The sequence below is a fragment of the Paroedura picta genome, chromosome 1 (assembly GCF_049243985.1).
Source record: "Paroedura picta isolate Pp20150507F chromosome 1, Ppicta_v3.0, whole genome shotgun sequence".
NCBI classification, from domain to species: domain Eukaryota; kingdom Metazoa; phylum Chordata; class Lepidosauria; order Squamata; family Gekkonidae; genus Paroedura; species Paroedura picta.
In genome coordinates this window covers 73,189,818-73,217,706 of record NC_135369.1, presented here as the reverse complement: position 1 = coordinate 73,217,706, position 27,889 = coordinate 73,189,818, and the positions used below count along the sequence as shown (strand labels likewise).

At 46.1% G+C, this 27,889-nt stretch overlaps 1 long non-coding RNA gene across 1 annotated transcript; it reads right to left on the bottom strand.

The window, feature by feature from the left end:
- Positions 1–266: 266 nt before the first annotated feature.
- LOC143838682 (uncharacterized) lies at positions 267–26,809 on the bottom strand. The gene is made up of 3 exons (XR_013231447.1): positions 26,717–26,809; positions 2,310–2,573; positions 267–537 (listed from the first exon to the last, which is right to left on the bottom strand). It is a non-coding gene; the product is annotated as an uncharacterized LOC143838682 (long non-coding RNA).
- Between the last annotated feature and the right edge of the window lie 1,080 nt (positions 26,810–27,889).

Genomic DNA, 27,889 nt, shown 5'->3' with positions numbered 1-27,889 from the left:
GAAAATGTTTTAGCAAATGTTTCAACAGCATCTCTTTGTTTCCTAGCAACACATAAGACATTTCACCAAGAAAATTAAGGAATGACTCTACAGGTGCACAAAGGGCACTCTGTTGGGTGCATGAGACTCATCTGCTGACTTTATTACATGTAATTTGTTATTTACCTGAGCACTTCACCCTAATCATGAGGATATTGTAAAATAAACCTGAAGTTTATCTCCAGTTCATCATCTATGACTGGAAGAGGCAAGTATCAGACAGCACCGAAAGTTTGAGAGTTACAGAAAACTTTTAAAGCACATTATTTTTAAAAAGCAACCCTTGGAAAATCTGAACACAAAGTCAGCAAAATACATGTAGGAGGGAAGAAGGATTAGGATGAGTCTTGGTGCATCATGTTTTTGCAATGTGACATGTTTCTGCATGTAAATGTGATGTAGTTGAGAGCTGAAGGCACATCATCCCATAGAACAGGAAAGAGACCTTTGCTTGCTGGGAGCACCTGTTTTTTTAAGGCAATTTCTTCTGGGCCGTACCTGAAATGACATATGGGTACCTTTACAATACAGTCCTAAGCATAGTTATACCCTGCTAAGACTACTGACTGAGCTGTTCTTTAACATTCTGCCATTCCCCTCTCTCCTTAGGGTCTGGGCCTCTATTAGATTGGCCTGATTTGACAGGTCCCCAGTGATAACATCCCAATTTCCATTGGCCATCTTTGGTCTACCCATTGGGTTTGGTCTACCCACTGGGATATAAATTAAATTGTATTTCGCCATAGTTTGGGTTGAGTCTTAGAATGTTTTTAACGGGTTTAATGGGTGTTTTATTATTGTATGGGTGTTTTATTATTGTACTAAAATTGTAAACCGCCGCGAGCTCTGGGAATGGCGGTCATACAAATCAAATTGACTTGCAGTTGGGGCCTTCTGGGTGGGAATAAGGACAAGGACACTCTGCTGGCTTTAATATGGCCACAGCTTTATTTTAATACAACATTGTTGGCACGTAACTGGAGCCTGCACCTTAGTTTAACCATATGCCACAGCAGCACCAGGGATTCCCTTGCATCCCTCTTATGTTATACAAGTCTCCCTTTCCGCATGGCCACATATTGGGAGGTGTTCCAACCTATTTGTGGCAAAGGGAGGCACAAACCTCCTCTGCCCACCTAGGCCACCTGGCTCAGCAAGCTTCCAGCCACCCAGCCGGGTGACCTCACTTGCTTCAAGCTGCCCCAATTTCTGGGGCCCCTGTATTATTAGTTCGATCCTCCGACCGAACTGTCACTGGCAGGCTCTGTTCGTGCCAACACCGCCCCTTTAAAGCTGTGACTTGAAATATCGAATAACATTCCACAACACCAGATAACTGAATGCATAACTATCCCAGAAAGATGAAAACACTGCAGGAGCTCTAAGAATCCTATTTGGATGAACAGAGAACTTCAAGAGGAACTAAGAAAGAAAAGGGAAATATTCAGGAAATGGAGGGAAGGACAGAGCCCTAAAGAAGAGTACCTACAGGTTACTAGGCACTGTAGATCAATTATCAGAAAGGCCAAAGCTGAGAGTGAGCTAAGATTGGCCAGGGAAGCCCATTGTAACAAGAAAAGATTTTTCAGTTATGTGAGGAGCAAACATAAAGTAAAGGAGGCAATAGGCCCATTGTTGGGTGCGGATGGACAAACTTTAACGGAGGATGCAGAGAAAGCAGAAAGGCTCAGCGCCTATTTTACATCTGTTTTTTTCCCACAGGTCAAAGGGTTTAGGCACATCTAGAGATGTCAGTAGCCAAGGGATAGTGTCAAGCGCTAAAAGAACTCACAACAAAACTTCTATGATAAGAAAGCTTTAATGGAAGTTTACTCTAGTCACTATAACTGAAGAAGTCAAATCTACCCCACAATAGAATTGCAAGCCCTTTTCAATCCAATTCTCCCGCCCAAAACTTGAACGTTCCCAAGGGGAGGGGTGCCCTCTTCCCCAGGTGCCATCCCAGGCATCCTGCCAGAGGTGCTACAATTCGCACGTCCTTGGACTGGCCAGCGCCTAGTGACAAGATACAATGTTGCTGTTACAAAATGCAGAGCGAGCGGGCAGGGATCAAAGCACAAACAATTCAGAGCGGGCACTACAAAGCATGATAACATGGGAACAGAGAGTAGGCTTGAGTTACATGGAAATCCAGGAAAAAAACAGTGAAATACAGACAAGATGGGGTAACCCCTGTTCATAGACAATTCATGGCAGAGAGCAGGCACTGATCCTGACATTCCTCCAACCCCAAAACAACTTCCCCTTACCCGTTGTCCTTGGGCCTAGGGCACATTGGGAATTCCTGGAGGAACGCACGAAGGAGTCTGGGGGCCTTGATGTCGGAGGCACCAACTCACTCCCTATCCCCCATAGGGAAATCTTTCCATTCAATCAGGTACTGCAGTTTGCCTTTATGCCGAGAGTCCAGAATCTTGTTGACCTCGTAGTGGGTGTCCTTGTTGATGAATACAGGCACAGGTGCAGACAAGGGAGGGTGCCAGGTGTCCGGAGGCAGGGCACGTTTCAGCAAGCTGGAATGAAAAACGGGGTGTACATTTCTATAAGTCTTTGGCAAGGCAAGTTCCACCGTTACGGCATTTATCAGTCTGGTCATCCGGAAAGGGCCCACAAACTTGGCCCCTAATTTGTGGGAGGGTTGTTGGCACTGCAGGTTTTTCGTGGACAAGTATGCCAGGTCCCCCACAGCCCAGGCCGGGTTTGCCACTCGTTTCTTGTCAGCTTGAGCCTTGTAGGCCTGCTTGGCTTCCTCCAAGCACTTCACAATCTCTGGCCAGGCTCTGGAGATCCCACCAGCCCACTTCTGCACATCGAGGGCCTTGGGGGAAGAAATTTCCCAGGGGGCACAGCTAAGAGGTCTGCCCCATAGATGGCTTTGAATGGGGACACACCAGTCGAAGCATGCACCCCTTTGTTATAGGCAAATTCAGCCAACGGGAGTAGGGACACCCAGTCATTTTGTTGATGGTTGATAAAACAGCGGAGGTACTGTTCCAGTATCTGGTTCACCCTCTCAGTTTGCCCATTCGTTTCAGGATGTTAATCAGAGGTGAGAGCCTGCTCCATTCCTAGCAGTCTCAAGAGCTCCTGCCAGAACTTGGCAACAAACTGTGGGCCCCGATCCGTGAGCAGTCTACTAGGGATTCCATGTAGCCGGTATACGTGGTTGACAAACAGGGAGGCCAGCTTCACAGCCGAGGGCATCCCCATGCACGGAACAAAATGGGCTTGCTTTGAAAAAGCGTTCACCACCACCCAAATTACACTTTTTCCGTGGCAAATCTGTGATAAAGTCCATGGTGACATCCGACCAGGGCCGAGAGGGGGTGGGCAGTGGCTGCAGCAAGCCCTTCTTCTTACCCCCCATAGGCTTGGAAGTCAGACAAATGGGGCACCCCTGTATGTAAGTCTCTACATCTCTCCGCAGAGAGGGCCACCAATAGTGCCGCCAGTCTAGGTGGAGCGTCTTTACGAAACCAAAATGACCAGCGGGCTTAGAGTCATGGCAAAATTTCAAAACCTCCTTCCTGGCACACAAGGGAACGTACAAGCGGTTGTCTTTTAGAAACATACCCCCCTTTTCCTCAAGAGAGGGGCGTAGCATCAGAAATTCAGTGTCAGTTAGAATGTCCTTCTGGACCCAACCCCCTGGGAATGATCCACCCTCCTTTGCTTTACTGCGCGTCATGACTATCAGCCCGAGTTGGGAGGGCGTGAACACCATGTCCACCAATGGGTCTCTTTTACTGTCATACTGAGGGAGGCGCGAGAGCGTGTCTGCCAAAAAATTCATTTTCCCCGGCAGGTGTTTGAGAGTAAAGTTGAACTTGTTGAAAAACTCCGCCCACCTCATTTGCTTGGCGGAAAGCGAGTGGGGCTTCTTGAGTGCCTGCAAGTTCTTATGGTCCGACCATACAACGAAAGGGAGAGCTGCCCCTTCCAGCCAGTGTCTCCAGGTTGCCAGCGCCAGTTTGACAGCAGCAGCCTCTTTTTCTCAGATTGCCCAGTTTCTTTCTGGGTCAGAGAACATTTTAGACAAATAAGCGATTGGGTGCAGCATGCCGTCCCCCCCTTCTTGGAGAATCACCGCCCCCATCGCTACATCCGAGGAATCTACTTGCACCGTGAATTGCTTTGAGGGGTCTGTGTGTGCGAGTACTGGCTCTGAAGTGAACAGAGCTTTCAGGTGGTTGAACGCTGCTTGGCATGCCGGCATCCACCTTAGGGGTGCACCCGGCTGTGCTGCAGCTTTGCCGCCTTACTTGGTCTTTAACAGGTCGGTCAGGGGCAAGACGACCTTAGCAAAATTGGGGATGAAAGTTCTGTAGAAATTGGCGAACCCTAAGAAACTTTGGAGCTTTTTGCATGTTTTTGGGGGTTCCCACGCTAACAAGTCCCGGACTTTGCCAGGGTCCATTTCAATCCCCTTGCCCAATACCCTGAACTCCAGGAACTCCACAGCATCCCGGTGGAATTCGCACTTGGACAGTTTGGCAAACAACTGGTGCTTTCGAAGCCTTTGAAGTACCTCCCGTACTAGCGACACGTGTTCAGTTAGGTTGTTTGAATACACCAAAATATCATCAAGATAAACCAGGGCCCCTCTGTACAATAAATCATGCATAATTTCATTAATCATATTCATGAAAATGCCCGGAGCGCTGGCGAGGCCAAACGTCATGATGTATTCAAACTGTCCTAGGGGCGTGTTAAAAGCGGTCAAATACTCATGTCCCTTCTTAATGTGCACCCTATAGTAGGCTTCACGCAAGTCCAGTTTGGTAAAAAGGCTTGCCTTTCCCAAATGCCCCAGCAGGTCTTTGATCAAAGGCAGTGGGTAGGCATTACAGGTGGAGACTGCATTCAGCCCCCGATAGTCCGTGCAAAGACACAACGTTCCGTCCTTCTTTTTCACAAAAAGAACGGGTGCCGCCAAAGAAAAGCCCGCAGCTCCTGCAGCTCCCTTGGGCTCATGGAGTACAATTTGGCCTTTGGGAGCGGTTCCCCAGGCTTGAGCTCAATCGCACAATCCGTTTTGCGGTGGGGGGGGGGGGAGTTGTTCACATTCAGTTTCTGCAAAAACATCCCGAAATTCCCAGTACTCTCGGGGCAAGTCCTCACACCCCGCCTCTGCTACCGCCGCCTCTGCTACCCCGCTGGCTCTGGAGGCTCGGCCTGCCGGTGTGTCTCGTACCCAGGGTCTAGGAATTGGACCGAGCCCTTCTTCCATTTTACGGTGGGGTCGTGCTTGCGCAGCCAATCAAGACCCAGCACACATGGGAATGCTGAGTTGGGGGCTACCACTGGCTGTATCCGTTCCTAGTGCTCTTTAATGTCCATCTCTAATGGGAGTGTCTTGCTTGTCGCCTCCCCTCCGGGGCACACTTCCCATCCAACTGAGCAATGCGGAGGGGTTTCCCTAAGGGCACTCTCCCAACTCCCAAAGTCTCGGCTAATGGGGGGTTAATCAAAGTCTTAGTGCACCCAGCGTCCACAATGCATGGGGGTTGGACTAGATGGCCCCTGTGTGGCCCCTTCCAACTCTATGATTCTACGATTCTATGAAAAACATGTAACTAGAAAAAACAGGGTGGGTGGGTGGGAGCCGACTGCTTGCTGTGAGGCCAGAGGGAAGGAAGAGGGCTATGCAATGCCGCCAGTGCCTTTTATAGGGTCCACGAGCCTGCGTCCGTCACGCTCCCTCGCGCGCATGCTCGCCGTGCCCCAGCCTTTCCTTTTTGGCGCGCTATAGCGGCCTTGAGGGTTACCTCTCCAGCCGCATAAATAAACAAACAAACAAACAAACAAATATTAGGGGACTCCTTATGAATCCTCTTGAACAGGACAAAAAGGGACAGATTCACAGATCCCCCAGCATTTTCATCAGATGCACGAAGTCTCTTCAATGGCTGAGAGATATGCTGTTGCAAAGGGCAAGCAATCAAGAGAATATGATTGTGCAGAGAACACAAAAACAGGTCCCAGTCATGTACTTATTGAAGAGAAAACATACGTTACTGTTTCAAACCTAGGGCATAGTCCAGTGTTGTCTTGTGAAAGCCTGCTGAAATGACAGGAGCAGTTCCTTCCCACTTTTGCAGCTGGGCTTGCCCAGGAGAACTTCCTGTCAAATGGAGCCTGTCCTTGGATTGTCCTTGCCTCTGGACTGCATGGATATTGTCATTCATTTGGATTGGTCTCTGTTTTTGTTAACTCTCTTGTTCAATGATGAACAAAGTAATTGTGTTGCTTTGACCTCATGCATTTTTGTAAATCTGTAAGCCTACAACTTTAGGTGCAAAAGAGGATAACAACTTATCAGCGATATCCCAAATACTTGGCAAAATATAGCTCAGATATGTGAATCCTTTGTTAACTGACCAGAGAACTATTGCATCTAATTGCCTTACTAAAGTGTTGGAGAGCATGCAATAATGATCCCATTCAAACCAATCCTATTCAAAGGCTCCTTGGTATCTTAAAAATGTAGATGCCCTGTGAAATCAGGTGGAACACACACGGCTCAGACATGTAAATTATTTCTGGCACCTTTGATCTCAGTCTATGATGTTATTGTTGAACATGGTCTGTATTTACTGGATGACACGGTGCTTGGATTGTCAAGGACAATGAGCCCAGCCCAGGGTGAAGGCACTTATAAAATAACTATAACTATCCATCACAAAAAGCCAGAAAAATGAATGAGAACAATAAAGCATAATATTGATGGAATGTGATACAAGCCAAAGCAGTATAGTGGAAAAACTGAGGTGGGGTGAGTCCACCATCATCTATACCCAGGAAACAATCAGCCTGTGTAAACCAGTCTCTATGTTTTCACCTCAGACTCCATCCCAAATCACAGCATGCTATTTCCACCAAGGAGACTCATACAGCAATATGTAGGGAAACACTGAATGCGATGGAGATCAGAATCACGGAGACTGTTTCCTCATCCAAAATTTGGCCTGACTTACCACTTGTCTAATTGTGGGGCTATTTCCCACTTGGTGCCATTCTAGAGCCATCCCAGGCCTGGACCAACTCAAGTCCTCAATTGCCCCACAGCCAGGGAATGGAGATATATCCTCATTCCCTATTTTGCCTCAGGCATCAATGGAGCCTATGTGGGTCCTAGGCCATGCATCTGCGGAAGAATTGGGCCACCCCGGCCTAGCTCCTCCCTACCTGAATCCAAGTACAGGGTCCTGAAAGGAGAAAAGAAATGCCCCAGGTGTTTCCACCACACTGGGTAGCTCTGTACAGAGTGGCAGAGCCATCTGGGGCATTTTTTTTTGTCTGAGTTCTTACATACAATTTTTAAAAGGGCCCACATCACTGCACAGCATGACAGAGCCTCGCCGTTCCAGCTGCTGTGCAGAAACACACATCCAGGGGGACAGGGTGCAGTGGGCGAAATACTCCCCCGTGCAGAGCTGGGAAGAGGCAGGGCAAATTGTCCTGAGCCAAAAACCAGGTAGTGGCATGGCACAATGCCTCCCATGCAGTAAAGGTTATAGAGCTGGAAGAGACCACAAAGGGAAAAGATCATAAAGCATCATCCAGCCCAGCCCTCTGGGGACTTAACAATCACATACTCCTGACAAGTGCTCATCCAATTGTCTCCTAAAAAGTTCCAACGAAGGAGACCCCACCACCCTCCAAGGCAGCATATTCCATCTGCGAACAGCCCTCACCATCAGAAAATGCTTTCTAATATTTAGAAGAGGAGGAGTTGTTTTTTATTACCCCCCTTTTCCCTACCTGAAGGATTCTCAAAGCAGTTTACAATTTCATTTCCCTTCCTCTCCCCACAATAGACACTTTGTGAGATAGGTGGGGTTGAGAGAGCTCTAACAGAACTGATCTGTGAGAACAGCGCTAACAGGACTGTGACTAGCCCAAGGTCACCCAGCTGGCTGCATGTGGAGGAGTAGGAAATCAAACCTGGCTCTCTGGATTAGATGCCACTGCTCTTAACCGAACCCAGCTCTCCAGATTAGAGGCTGCCATGACTTTGCTCTGCAAGGACTCAGTATGATTGTTGCATAAATGCAATCTGACAGACTTAACTGTTTTCACTCATGCTTAATCTGATAAAGTGAGCTCTGGCACCCAAAAACATGCTGGAATATATGTTAGTCTGTAAAGTGCCACTGGACCCTTTGTTTTCTTTAAATATCTATGTAACCACACGCACAGAGGGAACCACAGTGGAAAACATACCTTGAATGCACAAAGACTCAAGTTCAGTCACTGGCATCTCCAAGTAAAAGGATCTTGGGCAAAAAAGGAGGCAGTCATATATTACTCAGCAAGCTTTATGCATATAAACTGCCTGTGCTTTCACTAGAGTTGGCTGTACTGCAGACAGGCCCAATATCCTCCGTTCCTCTAGCAAAATACGCTTGCCTTTCCCTTATAATGTCTCATTTTTTAACTGTTTCCTGAACAATGAGTTTTTGAGCCCAGTATGTTCTTCCCCCAAGAACCATGTGGCATACAGAACAGACATTTCATGTTATTTGTTTGTTGATACTGACAGAGCCTCCTTTCGAAAATGGATTTCTCTCTCCTAGAGCATGTTACTTGCCATGCATTTTCTTCATTCTCTGACTAGGACCTAAAAGAACCCCAGAAACATCTGTCTTAAAGCTGTCAGAGGTTACATTCCCTTCTTAGAGTTAATGCCATCTATGCTTCTTTTGTTTCTTGTTTAAAATAAATATTGTCCTTGGAGTAAAATCGGCTCTGTAAAAAGCCTTCTTATTGTCTCCTGAGTTGTTCAGAGGAGACATCTGTCTTCTACCAGAGCATCACTCTGTGCACTTAAAGTTGGCTTGTCTTCTGACAGCTTCCTCCATATATGAATTTGCCTTCTTCTTCCTCCTGCTGCCTTTCCTTCGGTATCTTTACTGCTGTATACCCTCTCATCCTTTCATATCTGTTGAGATTCCTCATTCCTGGCAGCTACTGGAAGCCTATGTTTGAACTAAGTGCCAAACAGAGGTACCACAGGGACTATCCATGCAAAGCTTGTTTTGTGCTGCTGAGGGACTCCTTTTCCACAATCAGCTGGAAGCAGAATTATTACTGGGCTTCCATGTGGAACTTAAGAAAACTATAGCAGTAATGGGTTTAAACTACAAGTACAACGATATAGGCTAGATATCAGGAAAAAATTTTCACAGTCAGTGAAATTAGTTCATCAGTGGAATAGGCTGCCTAAGGAGGTGGTGAGCTCCCCCTCACTGGCAGTCTTCAAGAAAAGGTTGGATACACACTTTTCTTGGATGCTTTAGGATGCTTAGGGCTGATCCTGCGTTGAGCAGTGGGTTGGACTAGATGGCCTGGGTGGCCCCTTCCAACTTTAAGTTTCTATGAGTCTATGATTCTAGTCCCCTTAAAAAACTAGTAATGCGTTTCTCATAGGAAAGATTCTTCTACGCCTTTACTTTAAAGTAAATCATGTTCAATAAAGGTTACACTTCTTGCAATTTTCTTTTTGTTCATATGTTTTACAACATAGTTGGTTACTTCCTATTCTCTCTGCATCAAAAAGTGACATTCATTTTATAACCATCAGTACTTTGGAAGGGTTATGTGAAATTAAGTTCTGTTTTTCATTTTTGTTTTTGGTTATTTATTACTGTAGTTTTATAATATCTCTTTATTGTGAAGCTTCTGTCATCTCTTCAACTTCTTTATGCAATCATTTCATTACTTTTTCATTCAACAGTTCTTTGGCTAGTTTTCTACTTCAAATATTCTTATTGTGTGTCTTCATGTTCTTAGCAATTTCCTGAAATTCTCTTTTTGCTCATTTGGAAAAGAAAGGTCTTTTGCCTTCTAGGGCATCTTTGAACTGGGTTGTTAACCACACACATATCCTGTTAGACTTGTTGGTACCTTTCCTAACCTGAAGTATGCATTCTATCTGGGCTTTAATTGATGTGGTTTTAAATGAACTGTTTTCATTCTGTCCTTGTTAAGAACTATGTTTAGTAATGCTTTTATGGATTGATCTCACCCATAATTTGAGAGCCAAACAGCAAGAGAGCACAAACCAAGGGCATTTCCACACATTAGTAAAAATAGCATCATGTCCATGGAATGGTAAAGCGAACTGGTGGAAGACAACAACACACCTTATAGGCGTTGAGCTTCCACCTGTCAATCAATTCAGGCAACCAATCCCCTTCCTCCATATTCTGAAACAGTTTAAAGTTCTTGTGACTTCTGCTAATTTTATTTTTTAAAATCATACTTCTTGATTGCCAATTCAGCCGCCTCATCTTCGGCATCTATGGAAGTCAATGGTGCCATAGACTATAATGGGAATGTTGGTGTTCCCGCCTTTCCCAGAGCCTGGGGGGTGGGGGTACAGGTACAACTTCCAAAATTTCAGAGTAGCTCTGGGAGGCTCTTTCCTGATGCCCCTCCCAATTTCAAAATGATTGGTCTAAGGGGTCCATATATAGGAGCTCCCAAAGAAAGTGCCCTCATCCCTCCATTATATCCAATGGAGTGTTTATGATACGACCCCAATGCTTACAGGCAGGAATCTATGAGCAGAAGCCTATGCAATATCCAATAAAATTGAGTATTAAGAGTAAAAATCACTGATGGACTAGCAGGAAAATGGGCAGAATACCTGGGATACTGTTTTGATTTGTTTATCATATTTAAGAAATGGAAAATATGAAAATAGAACTCTTGGGACTTTCGTTAATTAAAATGGTAAAATCATAACAAAGAAAAAAACAAATGAATAAATACTTTAGAAAATTTATTTAGCCTATAGATCTCCTTTTGGTTTGGATCCATTACTTGGAGGAATTGATGGTTCAGCTACTATTCTTCCAGGTCAAACACTGAGAAGGCCTATCTTTAAACCGCTCCTGCGGAGTGGATTAAATAAAAGGCTAAGGGCTGTTGGGGAGGAGTTAGGGCGGGCCCTGTCCGGGATAAAAACTCGGAGGGCCCAATTGGGCCCTCCAACAGTCCATCCAGGGACAAGCCGCCAATGGGGAGCTGTGCGAAGCGCGGCTCCCCATTGCCGGCTTGGCCTGGCCTCGCCCAGCTACCAAAGGACTCACCGCGCCAAAGGACAAGCAGCCTTACAATGCAGTGAGTCCTCATGGTGCCCTCCCCTCACCCTAGGGAAAGGAGCAGGGACGCCACGTCGAAGATGTGGCGTCCCTGCTCCTTTCCCGACCCAAAAAAACGCTGCCTAACACTCCCTACTACCTCCATCGCCCCACAGACCCTGCCATGCTGCTGCTTTCTATGCAACATGCACACACATAGGCCTTGGAGACTACCCCCCCTCGCCCCCAATACCCCTTCCCGCGACGCCGCTGCTGCCTACGCTACACACAAGTACGCACACACACACTCGAACCCACCCATTGAACACTCACCCCCCCTTGCCCCTCAGACCCCTCACCGCCATGCTACCACACCAAGACGCACCGACAGCCACCGGACCCATTCCGCTCCGCCACCATCCTCGCCCTTCCCACCCTCACCACAACCCTCCCTTTACCTGGCCGATAGCCGCTCACCCTGCACCTCCTTACCTTTTCCTTCTCCTCTGCTGCGCCGCCCCTTCCCGGACATCCCTCCAGCGCTGCGGCTAGGCTGCGCCACCCGCGCAGCGCCAGCCATGGTGCTAGACTGAGCCAGGCATACGTGGAATCTCACACATGCCTGGTTCCCCTGTCCATCATGCTGTCACTGGACCGCCCCATCCACCTCCACCACACATGCGCAGCCTGCCGCGCATGCTTTTCCCGTCTGCGTCGCCCGCCCCGCAACTCCAAGTCCCCTGACAAGCCGCAGGACTCACCGCGGCGACAGAGCGTGTGTCCTTGCTTCCCCTCCCCCACACCCCAAGTGCCCGTATGCGCTCCGCTGCCCGCCGCTGGACCGACCCGTCCCCCCGACAAGCCACAGGACTCACCGCGGCGAGACAGCATAGAATCATAGAATCATAGAATCATAGAATCATAGAATCATAGAATCATAGAATCATAGAATCATAGAATCATAGAATCATAGAGTTGGAAGGGGCCATACAGGCCATCTAGTCCAACCCCCTGCTCAACGCAGGATTAGCCCTAAGCATCCTAAAGCATCCAAGAAAAGTGTGTATCCAACCTTTGCTTGAAGACTGCCAGTGAGGGGGAGCTCACCACCTCCTTAGGCAGCCTATTCCACTGCTGAACTACTCTGACTGTGAAAAACTTTTTCCTGATATCTAGCCTATATCGTTGTACTTGAAGTTTAAACCCATTACTGCGTGTCCTCTCCTCTGCAGCCAACAGAAACAGCATCCTGCCCTCCTCCAAGTGACAACCTTTCAAATACTTAAAGAGGGCTATCATGTCCCCTCTCAACCTCCTTTTCTCCAGGCTGAACATTCCCAAGTCCCTCAACCTATCTTCATAGGGCAGTGGTCCCCAACCTGCGGGCCGCGGCCCGGCGCCGGGCCGCAAAGGCCATGGCGCCGGGCCGCGGCTCCCTCTCCCCGCTCCTCCCCCCCCCGCAGTAAAAAACTTCCCAGGCCGCAAGCTTGCGGCCTGGGAAGCTTCTTACTGCGGGAGTGCAGGGAGGGAATCAGGGCCGGGCCGCGTCCGTGCAGGCCGCGCCCGCTCGGCCCGATCCGCGGGCGCGGCCCGGGGGTGCGGCCCGATCCGTGGGTGCGGCCCGCGGGCGCGGCCGGGCGCGGCTCACGGGCGCGGCCCGTTCTGCGGGTGCGGCCCGCGGGCGCGGCCGGGCGCGGCTCGTGGGCACGGCCCGAAGTATGGGCGTGGCCCGCGCGGGCGCGGTCCCTGCGGGCGCGACCTGATGCCCTGCCGGTCCCCAGCCTAATAAAGGGTGGGGACCACTGTCATAGGGCTTGGTCCCTTGGCCCCAGATCATCTTCGTCGCTCTCCTCTGTACTCTTTCAATTTTATCCATGTCCTTCTTGAAGTGAGGCCTCCAGAACTGCACACAGTACTCCAAGTGTGGTCTGACCAGTGACGTATACAATGGGACTATGACATCTTGTGATTTTGATGTGATGCCTCTGTTGATACAGCCCAAAATGGCATTTGCCTTTTTTACCGTTGCATCACACTGCCTGCTCATGTTTAGTTTACAATCCACAAGTACCCCAAGGTCTCGTTCACACACAGTGTTACCTAGAAGCGTATCCCCCATCCAGTAGACATGCTTTTCATTTTTCTGACCCAGATGCAGAACTTTACACTTATCTTTATTAAATTGCATCTTGTTCTCATTTGCCCATTTTTCCATTGTGTTCAGATCTCGTTGAACTCTTTCTCTATCTTCCGGAGTATTTGCCAGTCCTCCCAATTTGGTGTCATCTGCAAACTTGATGAGTAGTCCCTCCACCCCCTCATCTAGATCATTAATAAATATGTTAAAAAGTACCGGGCCGAGCACCGAGCCCTGAGGTACCCCGCTACTCACCTCTCTCCAGTCTGATGAAACACCATTGACAACAACTCTTTGAGTGCGGTTCTCTAACCAATTCCCTATCCACCTGACTATCTGAAAATCCAGATTGCAGTCCTTCAATTTATCCATCAGAACATCATGGGGAACTTTGTCAAAAGCTTTACTAAAATCCAAGTAAATGACATCAACCGAATTTCCCCGATCCAGCAAACTTGTTACTTGGTCAAAAAAGGAAACCAGGTTGGTCTGGCAGGACCTGTTGGAGACAAATCCATGCTGACTTCCTTGGATCACCAAATTGTCCTCCAGATGTTTGCAGATCGCTCCCTTTAATATCTGCTCCATTATCTTCCCCACAACAGAGGTCAGACTCACTGGTCTGTAGTTTCCCGGGTCATCCTTCCTCCCTTTTTTGAAGATCGGAATAACGTTTGCTCTCTTCCAGTCCTCCGGGACATCTCCAGTCCTTAAAGAGGTTCCGAAGATGATGGACAAGGGCTGTGCAAGTTCTCTGGAAAGTTCTTTGAGTACTCTCAGGTGCATTTCATCCGGACCAGGGGATCTGAACTCATCCAGTGCAGCTAAATGCCTCTCGACAACTCCAGTGCAGCTAAATGCCTCTCGACAACTGCCTGCTTCCCCTCCCCCCAACCCAAAGCACCAGGACATGCTCCGCTGCCCGCCGCCGGACCGACCCGTCCCCACCCCGCATGCTCCACCCATCCAGCCCTAGCGCTGCCCGCCGCTCTCCCCGAGCCTCTACTCCCTTGCCCATTTTTATAAATGGGCTTTATTTCTAGTCCACAAATAATTGATTGAATAAACCACAATCATGATTTAGCATAAGTGTCTATATATTCCAGGAATATTATTTTGATGTTTAAGTGCTTTTTATTAAATTTTGTAAAACTGGGCTTAATTTATTAGCTTTTAATCCTACCTTACTCAAAGGAGCTCAGGATGATTTACCTGTGCCCTTCATTTTATCATTGTGTTATCCCAGTGAGATAAGTTAGCTTGAGCAACTGATTCAAGTAAACTGGGTGGCATTTGACCCGAAGTCTTAATAAACAAGTAAGTAAGTAACAAACAAGTAAAATGAAAAATGAGTCCTAGGCATAACTGAGCATCTCAGAGTTAGAATTAGATAATTTTGGCTGGAATCAGCAGAGTTGGACTGGGGAAATTCTATTACCACCAGTCTTACAATTGGGGGATATTGTGATCAATGCTTTTATTGTTTTAATGAGTTTTTATGGGATATATTGATTTTACTCTATAAGCCGCCTCAAGGTGACAGTGTCATGAGAGGCGGGGTATAAATTAAAAAATAAAACAATAAATAAATAAACATATCTGTTAAACAGCAATTTGAATTATTTATTTCCATATTTCCCCTTATTGTTTTAACCCATTTACAGTTCTTCACTCTCACTGTATTATAAATTTCATTATGTTTGCCATGTGTACATTATTTAAATTTTAATCTGCCCTGTTCTATGACTCAAGGTTGGCAGTAAAGCTTTAAAAAGTGAGTAGAATCTGCACATAAAACACACCTTCAAACATAAAGCGCTATTTGTGAAAGCTACCTCATGCCAAAGGAACTGCAGGCACCCAAAGTACGTACAGATTTTCTAACTGAGCACTCAGTAGCTCATCCTGTTGAAGGTGCTGAGTTCTGGACTCATTACTGGGGCATGTGCACAATGAAACTGTAATATAGAATGATGTTCCAGACAGAGACTGTGTGTATGCCATTTAATCCAGAAATGTGTTTTGCTCTCCCTCAGATTTACTCAGAAGTATCAGTTGCTGCACAGTCATATGAGTGACCCTTGGCCAGGCTGCAGCACACAGCTCATCCATTCCAAGCACACATTGCTTGGATTGAGTTCCCAAGGTCATGTGCTGCATATATGCTGCCTGCGGCTCTGAATTGCAAAAGAACAACCGCATTGTCAGTTCCAGGGCTTGCTGCAACACGCTTCCTCTTACTTGTACTGTAAGCTCCTGAGGTCACACTCCGAAGTTCTTACTCATTTCCACCAGCACTTTCCCCCACTTCACACCCATGTTTTGACAGAAGGAATAGTGGCAGATCATGACACACAAAAGCAAGTATTATGAATATCTTGGACTTGGTTTTCACAGGTTGCTTACTGAGCAGCACCTGTACTAGCTTGGAGCATCTGAGGGTAAGAGTAAGGAAGCACCCCAGAATTTAAGAGGTTTAGGCACGAAGGCCTGGAGGATCATTGTCCATGGGGTTGCGATGGGTCGGACATGACTTTGCACCTAACAACAACAACAAAGGCATGAAGGTCATTTGCTGTTCTGAAAAGCATATTACATTGCTTTGGTATAACACTGATACAAATTCCAAATATTACACTAGAATATTATAGAGCATTGTCTCCATTGGAGAAAAACTCTTCTTTCTTTCTTTCTTTCTTTCTTTCTTTCTTTCTTTCTTTCTTTCTTTCTTTCTTTCTTTCTTTCTTTCTTTCTTTCTTTCTTTCTTTCTTTCTTTCTTTCTTTCTTTCTTTCTTTCTTTCTTTCTTTCTATGTTCTATCCTGGCACTCCTTCAAGGAAAGTTATCCCATTTTATCCTTATTCCAATATTGGAGGTGATCCCATTTTATCTTTAAAACAATCCTGAGAGTTAGTGGTATGGAAAGCAGAGGCCAGACAAACTCCTCCACATAACTTATTTTGGATCTTGCAGCACCTTTTATCCTGTCCAAGATACTGGTGGACTGTGCCAGTAATTCACAGATGACTTACAGTGAAGGCATAGGGTTTTTCAAGGCAAGCGATGAACAGAGGCATGTTGCCACTGCCTGCCTCTGCATAGCAACCCTGGACTTCCTTAGCAGTCTCACACCTAAGTATTTAAACCGGGTCAATCTTGCTTAGTTTCCAAGATCTGGCAAGATCAAACTAGCCAGGGCCATCCAGGTCAGAGTTCTTCCATCTGTACTGGCAGCCAGTTCCGAGTGCTGGGTTTAAAGCTCTATCTGGCTTAGGGTCAGCATACTCGAGGACTGCCTGCTCCCATAAGACCCTACCTGATCACTTCAATCATTTTAGGTGCCCTTACCATATGAGGCTAGATGGCAACCTGGAGTACTGTGTGCAGTTCTGGAGGCCTCACTTCTAGAAGGATGTAGATAAAATCGAAAGGGTACAGAGGAGAGCAATGAAGATGATCTGGGGCCAAGGGACCAAGCCCTATGAAGATAGGTTAAGGGACTTGGGAATGTTCAGCCTGGAGAAAAGGAGGTTGAGAGGGGACATGATAGCCCTCTTTAAGTATTGGAAAGGTTGTCATTTGGAGGAGGGCAGGATGCTGTTCCCGTTGGCTTCAGAGGAAAGGACACGCAGTAATGGGTTTAAACTACAAGTACAACGATATAGGCTAGATATCAGGAAAAAATTTTTCACAGTCAGAGTAGTTCAGCAGTGGAATAGGCTGCCTAAGGAGGTGGTGAGCTCCCCCTCACTGGCAGTCTTCAAGCAAAGGTTGGATACACACTTTTCTTGGATGCTTTAGGATGCTTAGGGCTGATCCTGCGTTGAGCAGGGGGTTGGACTAGATGGCCTGTATGGCCCCTTCCAACTCTATGATTCTATGATTCTATAACCCAAGAAAGGGCCTTTTCAGTCATGACACCAAAAAAGTTGGAACTCCTTCCCTAGGGAAAGTCATCTCCCTCCTTCTATCATTGTCTTCTGCCACTGGATGAAGACTTTTTGGTTGGATTTGGCATCCCTTCATTAATTCATATTAGCCCTCTTCTTTGATTATTTTTTAAAACATTTTTAATAATCTAATGTTTACCCCTTGGGAACTTTGTATAGGGTAGAAAGGCAGCATAAACATATTTTAAATACATAAATAAAATAAAGCTGTATAAAACATGGGAGTCTTGTCTCCTCTGACTGATGGTGTAGGACTGAAGTTTTTCACATCCTTTTCTTTAACTAGAGGTACCAGGGATTGAACAAGAGACCTTCTGCATGCTAATCAAATGCTTTACCACTGAGTCTATTCTGACTGGTAGCAGACCTCTCAAGTTAGAGGTCTTTCATATCACCTACTCCCTTGTAACTAGACATGCCAGGGATTGAAGCTGGTACATCCTGCATCCAAAGTAGATGCTCTACCACTGATCCACAACTCTTTTCTTTCTTAGCTAGATGCTGTACAGAATGCTGAAATGACACAAACCTTACCTGGGATGGAGAGTAAACAGATGGCTGGGACAAAGGTGAGTAGAAAGGATAACTAGTTTATTAGGAGTTGATCATTATTAATAATATACCAACATCAACAGCACTTTATAAAGTAACTTAAGTTTTAAAAAGACAGTCCCCTGCTTTAATGATCTTACAATATAAGCTTCAAATAGAGACAAACAAGAAAGGAGCATCTGCAGATTCTGAGGCAATTTAAGCTTCCTCTCTTCCATGAAAGAGAAGAGAGGGTCAGGGTGCTCTATACATTTTACTCAATATGGGGCAGTATGTGCACAGCTGATGGAAGGGAGGTGGGCTTCTTGGTAGGGCATTTGCCCTATATTCATCACGTCCCTGATCATCCCAAAAGATTAAGGGGTTAGAGTGCCTTCCTTAAAAAAGGAAAAGCTGGGGCTTTCAATGTAGAAGACAGACAACTCATAAGCATTTGATATGCATTTGATATGCATAAAATTGCATGTGGTTTAGGGAAAGCAGATGAGGAGAGAGCCACTGTGCAGAGTATCAGTGTGGCATAATCTGGGTAACCCAGGTTCAACACTCAGTTCATCCATCAAGCATGCTGGTTGTCTTTGGGAAGACATTCTTTCTCAGTCTGCAGTGAGGATAAAATGGATGAAGGAAGAACTATGTACACTGCCCTAAACTCCTTAGAAGAAAGGCAGGATAAAAATGCATATAATAAAGAAAGCTTTTCTCTCATAATTCTCGTACTCAGAAACAATGAATCGAAAGGGCAGTAGATAGGCAAAAATACTCCACATAACACTGAATTATGAGACTTGCTATCGCAAGATGTAATGAAATATTTTAGCTGCAATTTTCACAGTTTCTTATTAAAACATTGTTGATGTGATATGATTACAAGTCACCATGCATTAACAATCACTATTATTCTTATATAATTTCAATATATTAATATATTTCAGCAAAGCCACTCTGTGAACATCAGTAATTCCAAAACTGTATTTGGTGGCCTTATTTGTTGTCCTGCTCATGTAGGGTTGCCGATTCCCTGATTGGGTTGGGATCCTTAGCCCCCAGCTGGCATTTACGGCTGATGCTCTTTGCAGAAGCAGTAGAAAAATAAGATTTAAAAATGTCTGATGTCCAACTACATGATGTCACTCCCAAAAACCCAGAGCCAAAGCTTTTGGTGATTCCTAGAGAGTTTTCCATGTAAGTGACATCAATCCTCTCTAGGAATCATCAATCTATTTAAAGGTATGATTTCACTTCTGGGCTTCCTCAGAAGTGATATCATGTTGTCAGCTGATGGCCACACCCATGTCCCCACCCCTAGTCACCTATTGGTTTCAGGCTGAGCTTGGTAACACTACCCTCAGGTCTTGTCCTGCTAGAACAAAGTGACCATAATTTAAAAGCTTGCTTTTACTGGACCCTGTTTACTGAAAATGTGCAGAAAATAAGCACACTTTTGTTTCTACCATAACTGTTTTTTTCTGGCATGATCAGGGCAGCATGAAGAATGATTATCACAGTTTTCAAAGTCCCTAGGGCATAAGTCTCTCTGTGTGTATATTTGCTTTGAAATGTTACTCCCATACTTATAAACTATGACAGTTTAGGTTGATAGGCCTTCTCCTACTCAAGCTGCTAATGACTTCAGGGCACATGTAGGAAAGGTAGGTCTGTGCTTTCTTTTAACCCTACCACCAGGAAGTCCACCATTATTCTAGACTAGATTCAAAGGCTTTGAAAGCTCCCCCCCCCGCCATGGCCACCCAGCAGACACATAGAGGCAGCATTGCCCCCAGGTGCAGCGTTTCTAGGCTCAGTGAGAATGCCTGCTTCCCCCCATCCCCCCCTGGTGGTGGAGTGGCCTTACCCTTGAGCCTGGAAGCACACCTGGGGCCTCTTTGAGGCCCCGGGTGTGCTTTTAGGCCCAAGGGGAAGGCCTGCTTCCCCCCGTCTCCCCCGGTGGCAGCATGGCCTTCCTCTCAGGCCTAGAAGTACACCCGGGGCCTCGAGGCCCTGGGTGTGCTTCTAGGCCCGAGGGGAAGGCCTCCTTCGTTACTCAGGGCCATTTCGCACGGCTTCAAAATAGCACAATGGTTACTAATTGGAAACGCTACTAATTTGCCATAACCCACGACGTCGTAGACAATCTGCAACAATCCTGAAACCGACCCGCAAAAAGCGCTTCGTTGTAGCGCTTTCAGGGGAATCCAGAAAAGTGGATTCACCCTCCGGATAGCGATACACTCCTGCAAGCAATCTGCAACAGTAGCGCTAAAGACCTGTGCGTTACCATTGTTGCTGGTTCTTCAAAGTCCCTCCTCCTGAGCCTGTCCTCTAAACTTCCGGCGAAGCGATCACCATTTTTTTTTTCTCCGAGTGAGCGGGGATAAACGCACCAGCGAGCCTCTTTCTGTTTAGAGGCTTCCCTGGCTTCAGTCCTTCACCTTTAGTCACTAAGCACAAACCACATAAAAGCCCGTTTGCTGAAATAAAGTCCCTTTATTTTTTACACATAAATTTAGCCGAAAATCGGGCCCGTGAGAGGGGGGGGGGATTTTTTTTTTATCGCTCGAGGCAGCGTGCCAACGATCATACAATCAAACGACAGCTCACATTAGGCAGCTGGATGGGTCTCTCCGTTGCAACGAATCTACCTAGATTCGTTGCTATGGGTCTGTTTTTTTTTAAAAAACCTTTCTTAAAGGGAAAGGGGCTGTTTGGGAGCATGCTAACGGCTGCCCATTGGCTGCTTGACGGCCAGGGGCGGGACGAGCTTGGCAATAGCGCTTCCTTTCTAGCGATTTCTGCCGAGACCGGAAGCCTGTGGGAAACGCTAAAAAACGCAACTGATTCCACTACAAAGGCAGGTATGCATAACGACGAATTCCACTATTTTAAATGGCGATTTTTCATTCCGCAAACAATTTGCAACAAAGATCCCCGTGCGAAAAGGCCCTCACGGTGTCCTGCCACTTCCCCGTCACTTTCTGGCCTGTCCTGGTGAGGGCCAAGAAGCCTGTCCTGGTGAGGGCCTAGAAGCCTTTCTGGTCTGTCCTGGTGAGGGCCTAGATTGTGCCCTTACCTGATTGGTTAGAATTGCTGTCTGTCCTGGTTTGCTCCTCACCTGGACTGGCCCCGCCCACTCTCTGCCCACTTACCCCTTATCGAAATATGAAGGTGGAAAGATTTGCTTGTTGGAGATCCCATCTGTTTCTACCTCCTTCTGGCCTCCTCTCCAGGGCATGATTGATGTCAATTGGAGCAGGCAAAGTACTCCATTTGCTTGTAAAGTAAGGTGACCAGATTTTGACATTGGTAAAGTGGGTCACCATTGACCGGGGGTGGGGGGTTCTTGATTTAAAATTTGGTCTATATGGAGCAACAAAAAGTTGCATAGAACGCATAGAATGCAAAAATAGTATTGTAATATATATTTTTTAATTTCAACATAAGTACAATTTGCCAGGTACCCCCAGATGTCCCTCCAAAAGTGGGACAATCTGGTCACCTTATTGTAAAGAGATGGGCTAACAAAACCTTCATATCTGGATTACCTTGAAGGCACATCAGGCAATGGGTCTTCTATAAGAGGTCAACTACACAATCTGCATCTGGATGATGGCCTACCTGAGGGACCTCCTGTCTCCTTATGCCCCCCGCAGGGCTCCCTGCTCTGCGGGTAATAACCTACCGGAGGTCCCTGCCCCTAAGGAAGCATGCCTGGTCTTGACCCAGGCCAGGGAATTTCCAGTCCTGGCCCCAATCTGGTAGAATGTGTACCTGGGAGAGCTTAGGGCCCTGACGGAGCTATCAGCATTCCACAGGACCTGTAAAACGGAGATCTTCTTTCAGGTCTTTGGTTGAGGTCAGTGGTAGCAACAACGAGGCCCCTCCTCAGACTACATGGTAACATCTATTGTACCCCGCAAATGGCTGTGGGAAATGGGGATGGGGTGGGGTTATGCTGCCAATCTTGGTTCAGGTTGCTCTTTTAATGTCCTGTTGACTGACAGACAGACAGATAAAACAGTTTCATAGGGCCTGCAAAAGGGAGCTTTTTCACCAGGCATTTGGTTGAGATCAGGTAACCAGCAACATCTACAGGGCCCCTGCTCCCTCCCTCCCTCCCTTCCAGAAATCCACCCATGTGTTCTGCTCTGGACCAGTTTGCATTGTTATACTCTGTTACCTCTGTTATAGAGAGAGATAGATATGCAGCTACGTTGAGGAAGACAGGCTTTGTTACAAAAATGGTACTGAGAACTGTTTTAATTAAAAAATTTATCTCAGATATCTCCAAAAACAATTGTTCAGCCAGCTGATTGGTTATTGTTGATTAGATAGCAAAGCCCTATCAGCAAGTAAGAGGAGCACCTTAAATAGCTTGGAAACAAATGGGAGCTGTTTTAAGATGGATACTATATGTTCATATTAGCTCAGATGAGGAGCTGCATTTTTACATAATTGCCGTTTCTGGGTTATTTTTAAAGGCAGCAATGAAGTAATCTGACCTCAAGGTTACAGTAGCAGCATGCAAACATAAATATTAATAAAGAGAGAACAATTTTGTCATCTCACAGGTCATTCATTCCAGCATGAAAGCAACAGACACCACGTGATTCTGTGGCTTTCATATATTTCCTTGTGGCTCCCAGATCACTGAAATGTGACTATGATTACAGCCGGTCATCTTATTTTGGGGGAGAGCACACAGTGCATAGAGAGCTCTGCAGATAGACTGGGTGGCCCTCAGCAAGACAGACTGGAGCCATTGTTTGTTATTGGTAATGAAGGATGGCAAATGTTCCAGATTCAGCAGAGCATCCAGTGTAATCTTACTTTCTCTCTCAGCCACACAGACACTTAGACACCCAAACATATTTCTGATTACCCCTTCTGCTCTGAGTCCTATGTAGAGATCTGAAGAGTGACAGCTCAAAGACATTTCATCTATCATGAAGGGCTTCCAAAGGTATGTGGATCGGGCCTCTTACAGGGATGCATTAAAATTCTAAGCTTCTTTTCTGGAAAGGCTGCCAAGCAAAACAAGGTGGTGGGGTTTACAGTTTGCCGTGGTACTGTGTAACATTTCCCCCAGTTTTGCAAAGCTCACGTAGTTTTGACCAAGGTCACATTTTTTCTTTCATAAAGTTTTGCGAAATAACCAGCTTTTCTAATAATAAACAATTCAAGAAAAATAAATGACAGGGTTTTGGGGCAAAAGTTCTTCAACAAAAAATAACAGGGGAAAATGGTAATATCTTGGTATGCTGTAAAGTCAGCAGTAAAGAAACAAAGTTAAGATAAATCAGTGTATCTAATAAAATGAGGGATGCTGAGAACTTTGACATTAATATGATTGCCATTAGAATGCATCATGTACATATGAGTCAGGCCCCCTTCATCAGATCTGCTCAATGTTGTTCAATTTGTAATTTGAATGCCATGCCAAAGCCTCTCTGTGACCATTTACGCACTGGGAACTTCACTGCCCCAGCTCCTGTGCAACGGCAAAAATTGGGGGTAGATGAGGAGCACCAAGCCAAATGCTCCCCCGTGTGGGTGCAGGTAGAGGTGGGGCAACCTGCCACAACTAAAACTTCAAGCTGCAGCCTGGCATGAAACCTCCAGTGCATAAACGGTCATTGCCAGAGCAGTAACTGTTTGTGCTCTGGGTTATTCATTCATTCATTCATTCGTTCGTTCGTTCGTTCGTTCGTTCGTTCGTTCGTTCGTTCGTTCATTCATATTTTTATACTGCATTTTCTATACGGCACAGGGCAGTTATGACCTGGGTGTAAACTGCACCGAGCTTTTATTCCAATCCCAAGTCGATTCAGTCCCCGCTGTCTACACGGAATGCGATTTCCGTTTTGATTTTGGGTGATTGAAATTTTCCTTCTGCAGCAAGAAGGATTGATCTAGAGTGACCCTACCTTTATTGTGCTATATCTTAGAGTGCTTTTAAACCTCAATATTTTAAGATTCGGATTGAGAAGGCAGGCTGTTTTGAGTCCCCGTTACGCTCGGTGGGGACTAATTTATTGGTGGTTCCTGGCCCCCGGGAGGCACGTCTTGCCTTGACCAGGGCTAGGGCCTTTTCAGTCCTGGCCCCCGCCTGGTGGAATGAGCTCCTGGAGGAGCTGCGGGCCCTGCGGGATTTGCCATCCTTCCACAGGGCCTGCAAAATGGAGCACTTCCGCCAGGCTTATGGTTGAGGCCGGTGCCTCCCTTTTTTAGATGCCCCCCCTCTACATCAACAGTGACCCCTGGTTTCCAGGATAGTTCCGCCGCCATCAGGTGGGGTGGGTTGGGGATTGTTTTTAGGTATTTTATGTATTAGGAGTTTTATGGGGGTTTTACATGTTGTTACCCGCTGCGAGCCTCAGGGGGGCAGTGGGTTAGAAATCCAATAATCATCATCATCATCATCATCATCATCATCATCATCATCATCATCATCATCATAGATCATAGAATCATAGAATCATAGAATCATAGAATCATAGAGTCATAGAGTTGGAAGGGGCCATACAGGCCATCTAGTCCAACCCCCTGCTCAACGCAGGATCAGCCCTAAGCATCCTAAAGCAGCAGGATCAGCCCTAAGCATCCTAAAGCATAATAATAATAATATCTGGGCTCTCCTCCGTGGTAGAGATGCCCTGATTAGCCAAAGGTGGCCATGTGACAAGCTTGCTTTAAAGGAGAAGCCCCTAATTTCTCTCAACTTCTGTCAGTCTTGGATTTTTTCTCCCTCCTCTACCTTCTTCGATCTTCTCTCCCCCCACCCCCTCCAAAAAAAGAAAAAAGCTCCCTGCTTGGCTCCTCTCCCGTCCCCCTTCTGAACTACCCTAACCATGTGCAGAACACTTCCCTGTTTCAATGGGCGGGGGAGGGGGCAGGGAAGAGGAAGATCCGAGTTCAAGTCAATCTGAATTCAACAGGATTGAAAATTGAATAAACAAAGTAATTGCAGAATCTGCCCTGGTTGTGCTTTGGTAAAGGTTTTTGTTGCAGCTTCTGATTATTTTTCTGATTATTTTTCCACAAACTAAATTGTTGTTGTTATGTGCGAAGTCGTATCCGACCCATCGTGACCCCATGGACAATGATCCTCCAGGCCTTCCTGTCCTCTACCATTCCCCGGAGTCCATTTAAGTTTGCACCTACTGCTTCAGTGACTCCATCCAGCCACCTCATTCTCTGTCGTCCCCTTCTTCTTTTGCCCTCGATCGCTCCCAGCATTAGGCTCTTCTCCAGGGAGTCCTTCCTTCTCATTAGGTGGCCAAAGTATTTGAGTTTCATCTTCAGGATCTGGCCTTCTAAAGAGCAGTCAGGGCTGATCTCCTCTAGGACTGACCGGTTTGTTCGCCTTGCAGTCCAAGGGACTCGCAAGAGTCTTCTCCAGCACCAGAGTTCAAAAGTCTCAATTCTTTGACGCTCGGCCTTCCTTATGGTCCAACTTTCACAGCCATACATTGCAACTGGGAATACCATAGCCTTGACTAAACGCACTTTTGTTGGCAGGGTGATGTCTCTGCTCTTTAGGATGCTGTCTAGATTTGCCATAGCTTTCCTCCCCAGGAGCAAGCGTCTTTTAATTTCTTTGCTGCAGTCCCCATCTGCAGTGATCTTGGAGCCCAGGAAAATAAAATCTGTCACTATCTCCATTTCTTCCCCATCTATTTCCCATGAATTGAGAGGGCCGGATGCCATGATCTTTGTTTTCTTGATGTTGAGTTTCAAGCCAAGTTTTGCACTCTCCTCCTTCACCCGCATCAACAGGCTCTTTAGTTCCTCTTCACTTTCTGCCACAAACTAAATATGCAATCCTAAGTATACTTTCAAAAACTAAATCCCATTGAGTAGTCTTGACTAGGATCCTGAGTAGAGGTGCTTAAAACTGGACTGTAAATATTCTTAGTCAGTAGAAAAAAGGGACATATCTCCCAGGATTATCATTACTTCATTAAAGTGATCTGGTTCTTGAGAACTATTTATGATTTGTCTGCACAGTTGGATGCATCCTTTTGCACAGTTGGATGCATCCTATAGTGCCTAGGTTTTGCACCTGCATGGTCAGTGGCCCAAGGTGCCAACAGCCTGAAGAAAAAATGTCCTGCACCTTTAATGAGATGTTATTTAGAAGGTGATGTTATTTACATGAAAAACTTCAGCCGTTCATTTCCACATATTTAAAGGGGCAGGACCCCCCCCCCAACACACACACACATTATACCCTGGTTCAGATATATCAGCTCTTTTTCTGGTTGTCTCCTGCAACTAACAAATGTAGGTGATTTTGTTCAAATTCAATACTGCCAAAATTGGGTCTTTCCCTCTGTTTGTGGGTCTTGTCCATAGCATTTTATGCATCGCTTAAGTTTTTCTTGAGTTTTCTGTGATCTTAGCATATTAACCTGCAATTAGCATATCAATACAATGGCATATCAGTATGTTAATTATTGGCTAAAACAAAACCTTGGCTATAGCACCCTCTCATGTGTAGTTGGAATGGCTGTCATGGGAACAGGGTAGGGAAAATGTGGAGAAAGCTGCATCTGGATGCCTCATTGCCACTGAACCACATTGAAAGCTGCAGGAACCCTAGGACTGCCCCTGGAAAGGTGCTGCCATTTGTGAAAGACCAAGCACAGGGACAGAGAAGATGGAGTTAGAATGCTGAAAAAGAGTAAAGTGTAGAAATACCATTAGACCCCTGGAATAATGTCTACGACTGAGCAATAAGTATGGTCTGAGAGCCTCTTTAGATGTTGCTTTCTTTGTGTTTCTGTGCTTTATACAAAGTGGGCAAGTAACAGACATTCAAGGATGGGAGATGCACATTCTTCCTAATCAGCATCTCCCAATAGTGGATATGTTAATTACCTCTCTCAAGATAAGATACATGCTGGGGAGGAAAAGCAAATCACTTACATGGCCTTTCTGTTTCTTCAGTATATAGAGCAACTCTACAGGTGTAGAGCTTCCTTGCCCATTTTAAGGACCAGTCACAGCTTGACGATTTTCGCTTGGCACAGATGACAGAATAAAAGGCCAGACATTCCACTGGCTTCCTAGAATTCCAGGCATGACTTAAAGGTACAAAATTCAGCCTGTGAAATGGAAAGACCAGCATGTCAGCACCTGGCATAGCCATATATCACTTCAAGATTTTCAACGTCAAATAATTATTAGTAGTTTCAGCTGAAGTAATACTTAAGGACCTCATTGGCTCTAGGGCTCAACTGGCAAGAACTTCAAACACATATTATTTTAAAAAGCAACACTTGCCCCTCCAAAGGCTACTGTTTGAACAAGTGATGAGAAGCCATTTAACCCTAAATGCCAGGTTCGATTCTGCGCTCCTCCACATGCAGCCAGCTGGGTGACCTTGGGCTCGCCACGGCACTGATTAAACTGTTCTGACCGAGCAGCGATATCAGGGCTCTCTCAGCCTCACCCACCCCACAGGGTGTCTGTTGTGGGGAAAGGAATGGGAAGGCGACTGTAAGCTGATTTGAATCATAGAATCATAGAATCATACAGTTGGAAGGGGCCATACAGGCCATCTAGTCCAACCCCCTGCTCAACGCAAGATTAGCCCTAAGCATCCTAAAGCATCCAAGAAAAGTGTGTATCCAACCTTTGCTTGAAGACTGCCAGTGAGGGGGAGCTCACCACCTCCTTAGGCAGCCTATTCCACTGCTGAACTACTCTGACTGTAAAAATTTTTTTCCTGATATCTAGCCTATATCGTTGTACTTGAAGTTTAAACCCATTACTGCGTGTCCTCTCCTCTGCAGCCAACAGAAACAGCATCCTGCCCTCCTCCAAGTGACAACCTTTCAAATACTTAAAGACGGCTATTCTGTCCCCTCTCAACCTCCTTTTCTCCAGGCTGAACATTCCCAAGTCCCTCAACCTATCTTCATAGGGCTTGGTCCCTTGGCCCCAGATCATCCTCGTCGCTCTCCTCTGTACCCTTTCAGTTTTATCTACGTCCTTCTTGAAGTGAGGCCTCCAGAACTGCACACAGTACTCCAAGTGTGGTCTGACCAGTGCTGTATACAATGGGACTATGACATCTTGTGATTTTGATGTGATGCC